Genomic DNA, 10,433 nt, shown 5'->3' on the forward strand with positions numbered 1-10,433 from the left:
AAACTTAGTCACAATCACAAGAACAGCACAGGGAAGACCCGCCCCCATGATTCAGTCTTCCACTGGGTCCTTCCCACAACACATGGGAATCAGGGGAGCTTCAAGATGAGATCTGGTTGGGGACACAGAGCCAAACCATGTCATTCCACCCCAGCCCCTCCCAAATCTCATGTTATCATATTTCAAAACACAATCATTCCTTCCCAACAGTCCCCCAAAGTCTTAACTCATTTCAGCATTAACTAAAAAGTCCACAATCCAAGGTTTTGTCTGAGACAAGGCAAGTCCCTTCAACCTATGAGCCTGTAAAATCAAAAGCAGGTTAGTTACTTCCTAGATATATTGGGGGTACAGGCATTGGAAAAATACAACCAATTCCAATGGAAGAAATTGGCCAAAACAAAGGGGTTACAGGCTCCATGCAAGTCCAAAATCCAGAGGGGCAGTCAAATCTTAAAGCTCCCAAATGATCTCCTTTGACTCCATTTCTCACATCGAGGTCATGCTGATGCAAGAGGTGGGTTCCTACAGCCTTGGGCAGCTCCACCCCTATGGCTTTGCAGGGTACAGCCTCCTTCTTGGTTGTCTTCATGGGCCAGTGTTGAGTGTCTGTCACTTTTTCAGGGACACAGTGCAAGCTGTCAGTGAATCTACCATTCTGGGGTCTGGAGGATGGTGGCCTTCCTCTCATAGCTCTACTAGGCAGTTCTCAGTAGGGACTCTGTGTCAGGGCTGTGATCCCACATTTCTCTTCTGCACTGCCATAGCAGAGGTTCTCTGTGAGAGGCCTGCCTCTGCAGCAAACTTCTGCCTGTAGATCCAGGCATTTCTATTCATCCTCTGAAATCTAGGTGGAGTTTCCCAAACCTCAATTCTTGACTTCTGTGAACCCACAGGCTCAACAGCTTATGGAAGCTGCCAAGGCTTGGGGCTTGCACCCTCCAAAGCCACGGCCTGATCTATACCTTGACCCCTTTTTGCCACGGTTGGAGTGGATGGGATGCAGGGCACCAAGTCCCTGGACTGCACATAGCATAGGAACCCTGGGCCTGGCCCACAAAACCACTTTTTCCCCTTAGGCCTCCAGGCCTGTGATGGGAGGGGCTGCCACAAAGACCTCTGACATGCCATGGAGATACTTCCCCCATTGTCTTGGGGATTAACATTTGGCTCCTCATTACTTATGCAAATATCTGCAGACGGCTTGGATTTTCCTCAGAAAGTGGGTTTTCCTTTTCTATTGCATTGTCTGGCTGCAAATTTTCCAAACTTTTATGCTCTGCCTCCCTTATAAAATGGAATGCCTTTAACTGTATGCAAGTTACCTCTTGAATGCTTTGCTGCTTAGAAATTTCTTCTGCCAGATACCCTAAATCATCTCTCTCAAGTTCAAAGTTCCACAGATCTCTAGGGCAGGTGCAAGATACTGTCAGTCTCTTTGCTAAAACATAACAAGAGTCACCTTTGCTCCAGTTTCCAACAAGTTCCTCATCTCCATCTGAGACTACCTCAACCTGGATTTCATTGTCCATATCATTGTCAACATTTTGGGCAAAGCCATTCAACAAGTCTCTAGGGAGTTCCAAACTTTCCTACATTTTCCTGTCTTCTTTTTAGCTCTCCAAAGTGTTTCAACCCATACCTGTTACCCAGTTCGAAACTCGCTTCCACATTTTCAGGTATCTTTCCAGCTGTGTCCCACTCTACTGGTACCAATTTACTGTATTATTCCGTTTTCACATTGCTGATAAAGACATATCCAACACTGGGCAATTTACAAAGGAAAGAGGTTTAATGGAGAGCTCACAGTTCCATGTGGGTGGGGAAGCCTCACAATCATGTTAGAAGGCAAGGAGGAGCATGTTACATCTTACGTGGATGGTTACAAGGAAAGATAAAGAGCTTGTGCAGGAAAACTCCCATATTTAAAACCATCAGATCTCATGAGACTTAGTCACTATTATGAGAACAGCACAGGAAAGACCTGCCCCCATGATTCAATCATCTTCCACTGGGTCCCTCCCACAACACCTGGGAATCATGGGAGCTACGAGATGAAATTTAGGTGGGGACACACAGCCAAACCTGATACGAGATTGATGAGATGGAGGATTATTTACTACTTAATTAATGGATTTAAAGAATGCAAACTGGTAGTAAATGCTTTGCAAGTAGCAATGTGAAAAGGGACAGGATAAGACATGCAAGGATATTTCTTCTGTGGGTAACAGAACCTAGCAGAAATGTTTAATATTTCTCAGTTCTGAAAACTGTCGGGTGAAAGATGCAGCATGGGAGTGGACGGCACTCAAAGTGGGAAATATAAGGAAAGATAGTGGATTGGATGCTATAGAAGTCCTTTGTCCAAATTCCAATGGCCACTCACAGCTTGTAAATACTGAATGGTTGTTTCAAAGGTGAATGGGTGGGTATTAAGGCAAAACTGCCATCCTCAGACATGCTGTGTGTGGTACCCTACTACAGGCAGTGGCAATCATGTATAGTTAAAAATGATTGGTATGTCTGTGGGTAGAGTAATGCATGACACATGCAACATACATGATGACACTGTGTGTGTGTTAGAGGCATTTAGTTGCATGCAGAGGGATGCTTTCCTTACAGTGCAGGTATTTTCCCCTCGCAAACCCTCCACTTCCATGCTGGACTACCTCAGAAAATCTCTCAGGTGCCTGATCAGAGGCGTGATCTAGGAATTTAAGGTCCTCGCAAAAAGCCTCCCATTGAGTTCTTCTGAGATTGATTTCCATTTCTATAATGTTGCCTGATTGAATCAAGGTTTATCTTGCCATTATGCAGTTTCTTTCTGCCTTAAGAGTGTTATTCATTTTGCTGAAACTATTTCCTACTCCAACATCCCAATCTGTTAACTGTTAGCTTCCTTTCTCATTTTCAAGTCTTCTTAAGCCTTCCAAAATTCCCTCCTGCTTCTTAAACACTTAACCTTCTGAAAAACAAAATATTTTCTATCTCAGATATAAAAAGTCCTCTTTCCTCATGTGCTAATAAAGTACATATTCATTTTTTTGCAAATATATTTTAATCTATTATAAGGAACAGGATAAGACATGCAAGGATATTTCTTCTGTAAGTAACAGACCTAACAGAAATGTTTACTATTTCTCAGTTCTGAAAACTGTCAGGTGAAAGCTGCAGCATGGGAGTGGACGGCACTCAAAGCGGGAAATATAAGGAAAGATAGTGGATTGGATGCTATAGAAGTCCTTTGTCCAAATTCCAATGGCCACTCACAGCTTGTTAATATTGAGTGGTTGTTTTAAAGGTGAATGGGTGGGTATTAAAGCAAAACTGCCATCCTCAGACATGTTGTGTGTGGTACCCTACTGCAGGCAGTGGCAATCATGTATAGTTAAAAATGATTGGTATGTCTGTGGGTAGAGTAATGCATGACACATGCAACATACATGACGACACCATGTGTGTGTTAGAGGCATTTAGTTGCATGCAGAGGGATGCTTTCCTTACAGTGCAGGTATTTTCCCCTCTCAAACCCTCCACTTCCATGCTGAACTGCCTCAGAAAACTCTCTCAGGTGCCTGATCAGAGGCGTGATCTAGGAATTTAAGGTCCTCGCAAAAAGCCTCCCATTGAGTTCTTCTGAGACTGATTTCCATTTCTATAATGTTGCCTGATTGAATTAAGGTTTATCTTGCCATTATGCAGTTTCTTTCTGCCTTAAGAGTGTTATTCATTTTGCCGAAACTATTTCCTACTCCAACATCCCAATCTGTTAACTGTTAGCTTCCTTTCTCATTTTCAAGTCTTCTTAAGCCTTCCAAAATTCCCTCCTGCTTCTTAAACACTTAACCTTCTGAAAAACAAAATATTTTCTATCTCAGATATAAAATGTCCTGTTTCTTCATGTGCTAATAAAGTACATATTCGTTCTTTTGTAAATATATTTTAATCTATTATTAATAACTAACATATCAGGAGTTGTGGATTATACTGAGAAATTTTTATTGTTTATTTATTTATTTATTTTTGCATTTAAAAACATTTTTGTATCTCTAGTTTTTAATTTACTTCCTTTATGGTATTTCTTTCTCATTCAGTGATGAGGGAGGGTGGATGGAAGCAGAAAATGGGGAAAGGAGAGAATGAGAGTCAGAATTAGGGTAAGATCAAGAACAAGAATAATCTCTTTTTTTTTTTTTAAATCAAGTAGGGTAGAAGTCACAGCTGGACATCTAGGTTTTATTCCAGTTATTCATGGCTATAAATAAAGCTACTTTTTATATTTGCATACAGATGTATATATGAACACAAGTTTCATTTTCCTTGTGTAAATTGCTACTAGTAGGATTTGAAGGTCATGTGGCAAGTGTAAGTTTAAATTTATAATTAATTAAAAAATAATTTCCAGAATGGTTTTACCATTTTGTGCTGCTTTAAGCAATGTATTAGTGATCCAGTTACCCAACTCCTCGTCAACATTTTGTATTGAGAAGCTTTTGTTTTGTTTTTTGTTAGCAATTTTAATATGTGTATAGTTCCCTTGTCAGTTGTGGTTTTAATTTGCATCACCTTATTGACTGAAAATGTTGAGCACCTGTACATGTACTTACTTGTCGTTCATGTATCTTCTTTGATGAAGTGCCTTTGGGATTTTTCTCACCTTTATTGAGTTGTTCACTTATTTTTGAGGTTTACTATATACATGTAGATAGAGATATATAGGTATACTGCATACAATTTCTTGGCCAGAATTATGATTTACATATATTATCTCTCAATCTGTTTTGTTTTTATTTTTTATTTTCAACAGTATTTTGTGCAGAGCAAATGTTTTCAATTTTGATAAAGTACAACTTATCAGTTTTTCAATTTATGTGTTATGCTTTTAATGCTGCATCTAACAACTTTTAGCCTTAGATGTGAGATTCATGGTTAACTATGTTTTTCTTTCAGCATTTTGAATATGTTCTACAACTGATTCTAGCTTCCATGGTTTCTCAAAAAAAGTCGGTGTTAAATCTTGGAAAAATCACTTGTATGACATATGCTCCCTTTCTCTTGCAGCTGTAAAGGTGTTCTTTCTTGTACACATTCTCTTTCTCTCTCTCTCTCTCTCTCTCTCTCTCTCTCTCCATTAACAGATTGAATACAATGTCTTTAAGTCTGGATATCTTCATGTTTATCTCACTTTTTTGATGTATAAATTTATGTTTTTATGAAAGTTGAAGTTTTTAGCATTATATCTTTCAACACTATTTTTTTTCTGGTTTTCTCTCTCCTTTCCTGATGTTATTTCCATTAGGCATATTTTAGTATGACTCTGGTGTTTCACCTTTCTGAGGCCCTTCTCATGCTATGTTACTCAATGGAAAAGTGTAAAAAACAAAACAAACAAACAAACAAAAAAACAACTGTAAACTATCTTGTTCCAGGAAAATGCTCAGAAAATTCAGGAACATAACAGGAACAAAAAGAAAGATAAGAACATCCCAAGATACCAAGACCATTTTCTGTCTCGTTGATCACTCCTGGTATGTAAAATGAGCTTTTTCAATTCCCGAGTCTGGAAAGAAAAATGAATTTTTACTCTTTCCATTCCACTACCTACTGAACCTACTGATTATACTGATTATTATCTTGTTATTTACTTAGTTGATCTGGTCTTTTTTTTTTTGAGACAGAGTGTTGCTCTGTCACCCAGGCTGGAGTGCAGTGGCATGATCTCGGTTCACTGCAAACTCCGCCTCCCGGATTCACACCATTCTCCTGCCTCAGCCTCCCCAGCAGCTGGGACTACAGGCGCCCACCACCACACTAATTTTTTTGTATGTAGAGATGGGGTTTCACCATGTTAGCCAGTATGGTCTTGATCTCCTGACCTCGTGATCCACCCGCCTCGGCCTCCCAAAGTGCTGGGATTACAGGCGTGAGCCACCGCGCCCAGCCAATCTGGTCTTTTTTATCTGCTCATTCTGTGATTCAGAAATTGAGGAACATAACTCGGATAAAAGGACTCAGATCTTTGGGTGACAAGGCAAGAGTGGTGAGATGGAGTGTATTTACTGCTTAATTATTGGATCTAAAGAAGACAAATGATTTGTTAATGCTTTATATATAATAATGGAAAAAAAATCAGGACAAGACACTCAGGGGTACCTCTTATATATGCAAGAGAACATGAGAGAAAGGCTTAATGATTCCAGCACTTTGGGAGGCCAAGGCGGGTGGATCACTTGAGGTCAGGAGTTCGAGACCAGCCTAGCCAACATAGTGAAACCTAGTCTCTACTAAAAATACAAAAATTAGCTGGGTGTGGTGGTGGGCGCCTGTAATCTCAGCCACTTGGGAGGCTGAGGCAGGAGAATTGCTTGAACCTGGGAAGTGGAAGTTGCTGTGGGCCAAGATTGCACCACCACACTTGAGCCTGGGCAACAGAGTGAGACTTCATCTCAAACAAACAAACAAACAAAAAAGAGGCTTATTGCTCCTCAGTTCTGAAAACTACCATGTGAAAACTTCAACACACAAGTGGATAACATTTCAGGGAAGAATGGATGAGGAAAAAAACAGTGGAGTGTTCACTGTAGAGGTACTTTGAACCAATACTGGTAGCCACTCACAGCCTGAAAACATTGAGTAGCTTTTAAAAAGGTACATGAATGGGTGTTTAAGCAGGACTTCCATCCTTAGACATGCTGTCTGTGGTACCTTACTCGAGAGAGTAGCAATCACATATGGTAATCACATATGATTGAAACCTCTACGAGTAGTGTAACGCATGACATATGCAGCACATGTAATATAACTATGGGTGCACTTGAGGGAAGATTCGTTGCATGCAGAGAGCTGTTTTCCATGGAGTACATCTATGCTGTTCACACACCTCCCCCACCTTGCTGGACTATCTCATGGAATCATCTTATGTAAATTTGCAGAGGCAAATCCTAGGAACTAAAGGTCCTGGAAAAACGCCTTTTCGTGTTTTTATTTTTTCCTGGGATATTTTATCCTGGGATTTCTATCTATTTTTGTGAAGTTGCCTGACAAAAATGAAAACCAGGTTTTCAGTGTGGCTATGTTTTTATTCTCTGCTACAGAGTATTAATTATTACAGAACCTTTTTCTTTCTTGATGCTTATATCAGTTTACAAGTTATTATTTATCATTCCCCCTCCTCATTTTCAAGCCTTCTTTTTAGGCCTTTCCAAATCCCCTTCTACTACTCAGATCCCAACCTGCTGACAACATATTTTCTGTCTCAAATATAAAAGCTCATTTTTTTTCTTCATTGGCTGAAGAGGTACTCATTCTTTGAAAAGCATTTGAATCCTTTATAAGCCACCAATTTATAAGAGGTTGTGCATAGCACACAGAAACTTGTACTCTCTGATTTATTTCATTTTGTTTTGCTATTACTATTTATTTTAACTTACATATCTTTCATTTTCCCTTTATTTTTCCCACAGTGTCATTTCCTAACACTGTGATGAGTGAGAGTGATTGAAAAAAAAAAGAGAGAGAGAGAGAAACGGGGAGAGAGAAAGCAAGAAAAAGCGACAAGACTCAATTGCTTCAGTGTTTTTATTACTGAGTTGGGTACAAGTCAGGTGATGGACAATCTTTTTTTCAACTTGTTGGACATTACAAATAATTGTACCATGCACAGTTGCATACAGATATGTGTATAAATACAAGTTTTATTTTACTTGCACAAGTAGTCAGCAGTGTAACTTGTAGGTCTTATGGTAAATGTAATTTTAAATTTAAAAGCAGTAGAAAAATAACTTATTCCAGAACTGCTTTAAAATTTTTTGCTGCCATGAAAAATGTCTAACATCTCCAGTTACTCATATTCTTATCAGTGTATTTTGTTGGCAATTTTTGTGTTGTTTTGTGTTTTTATTAGCCATTGTAATATTTGTATAGATTTTTGTCATTGTAGTTTTAATTTGCACATTCATATTGACCACAAGTATTGAGTGTCTCTTAATATATTTATTTGCCATTCATACATCTTCTTAATGAAGTATCCATTGAGGAATGTTTACAAATTTTATTGCACTGAGTTATTATTAATGATATTTAAGAGTTCTTATATGTTCTGAATACAACTCCTTTAAAAATGTGATTTGCATACATATCTCAATCCACAATCTGGTTTTTCATTCTCTTAACTGTTTCATACAAAGCAAGTGTTTTCAATTTTAATAAAATGCAATTTATTGATTTTTTTATGTTACGAGTTGTGCTTTTAGTACCATAGTAAATAGCTGTTAGCCTTAAATATATTATTCTTGTTTGACTGTTTTTGTTTTAGCATGTTGAATATAACCTCCCATTGCTTTCTGGCCTGTATACTTTCTTGTGAAAAGTCAGCTATTAATCTTACAAAAATTACTGCATGCAGTGAGTTGCTTTTCTCCTGCAGCTGTCAATAATAACTATTTTTCATAGGTATCAACAGATTGCATCTAATGTCTGTTAATCTGAATTTCTTTGTATCTGTTGTACTTGAAATTTGTTTTACTTCTTCAATGTGTAACATTTTTCATCAAATTTAGGAAGTGTTCCTTCCTAAGAATATCTATTTGGGCAGATTTCTTTTTCCTTTACTCTCTCTTCTTATTCTGGTAATTCCATAATGAAGATCTTTTGCCCTTTCTGTTCTTTTACTTCGTTGATGCTCTGTTCATTTTTCCTCATTCATTTTCTTCTGCATTCTTCATAAGGCATTAGTACTATTAATGTGCAATTTGTTATATTATTTATTCTGATACTTGAAATATACTGTTGAGATTCTCTATTGATTTTTTATTTAAGCTGTTGTACTTTTAAAATCCATATTTTTCTTTTTAATAAATGTTTTCCCCAGCACTTTGGGAGGCCGAGGCAGGCAGATCACCTGAGGTCAGGAGTTCAAGACGAGCCTGGCCAACATAGTGAAACCCCCATCTCTACAAAAATACAAAAATTAGCTGGGTATGATGGTAGGTGCCTGTAGTCCTAGCTACTTGGGAGGCTGAGACAGGAGAATCACTGGAATCCGGGAGGTGGAGGTTGTAGTGAGTCGAGATTGCACCATTGCACTCCAGCCTGGGTGACAGAGGAGACACCATATCAAAAAAAGAAAAAAGTGTTTTCTACATTTTCATTATTATAAACTTTAAGTGAGACATTGCCGTCATAACTTCCTTTACGTCTAATTTTCTTTTTATTTCTTTGAAGTCTTTAATTGCTGTGATAAAGGCTTTATCTATTAGTATGACTTCTGTGCCCTCATATGGGCATTTTCTGTCACATATTTTTGTTGTCTGTAAAGATTACATTACCTTTTTTTTGCACATATTATGATTTTCTGTAAAACAGGACAGTTAAGATCAAATATTGTATTCTGGATAATAACCATTTCCTCTGAGGAATTATATTTTTGTTTCTTTGTTTTATTTTTGAGATGGAGTCTTGCTCTGTTGCCCAGGTTGGAATGCAGTGGCATGATCGCAGCTCACTGCAACCTCTGCCTCCTGGGTTCAAGCGATTCTCCTGCCTCAGCCTCCTGAGTAGCTGGGACTACAGGCGCCCGCCACCACGCCCAGCTAATTTTTGTATTTTTAGTAGAGACGGGGTTTCACCATGTTAGCCAGGATGGTCTCGATCTCCCGACCTCGTGATCTACCCACCTCAGCCTCCCAAAGTGCTGGGATTACAGAAGTGAGCCACCACTCCTGGCTTTTATTGTTGTTGTTGTCTGTTTTTAATTTGTTTATTGAATTGGCTGGAGTTTATTTACTTATCTGCTGTGAATTTTCTTATGCTGTTCTTTAAAGAGCACAGCCTATGTATGCACATAGTAACTCGAAGATGACAGTGGTTTCAGTAGCATTCTTTTTGTTTCTTTTCCTGATCTCTCTGTCCAGTTAGTGGTCTCTGTGTATCACACAGAGATGTTAGGTTTTCTCACTGAGTGGTGATTTTCTCTATCTTTTTTGGAATTTTAAAGGAAAAATGTATCAGAGTTTGATCAAAATAATTTGAGCCACTTTGAACACATTGTTTTAAAGGTAAGTCTTTCATGTTTGTTCTGATACAGGAAGGCTCTTATTAGCTATCAGTTTATCGGATACTCTCTGGTAAATAAGCTGGCCTGTGGTTTAGCTTGTTGCTCTCATACAGCTGCCAAATCCATCTTATTTACTTACCTCCAAAATCTGTGTTGTTATCTGGAGCACCGTGAAGCCTGAGCTTTCCCTGACTCTGCTATAAATAAAGTCATATTTTTTTTAGGAGAGCTATAATACCATCTTTTATTCAAACTCCTCACACTGGGAAAAAGAATTTCTGACTCACTGCTCTGAAGCTTTAGGTAGGTACAGTGACCTGCTTCTTTCACAACACTCCTGCTTTATGTATAGAGTGAAGATTGGTAGTCGTACATTTTG

The 10,433-nt window shown here is 38.5% G+C and overlaps 1 long non-coding RNA gene across 1 annotated transcript in view; it reads left to right on the forward strand.

The window, feature by feature from the left end:
• The window catches only part of LOC108583643, a 64,254-nt gene extending 55,375 nt beyond the window's left edge, over positions 1 to 8,879 (forward strand). Inside the window, exons 5-6 of the long non-coding RNA XR_001898434.3 lie at positions 5,430 to 5,528; positions 7,464 to 8,879. This is a non-coding gene — a long non-coding RNA (uncharacterized LOC108583643). The remainder of the gene's footprint in view (positions 1 to 5,429; positions 5,529 to 7,463) is intronic.
• Positions 8,880 to 10,433: the final 1,554 nt, after the last annotated feature.

This window comes from Papio anubis, chromosome X, assembly GCF_008728515.1.
Source record: "Papio anubis isolate 15944 chromosome X, Panubis1.0, whole genome shotgun sequence".
In the NCBI taxonomy this organism is placed as follows: domain Eukaryota; kingdom Metazoa; phylum Chordata; class Mammalia; order Primates; family Cercopithecidae; genus Papio; species Papio anubis.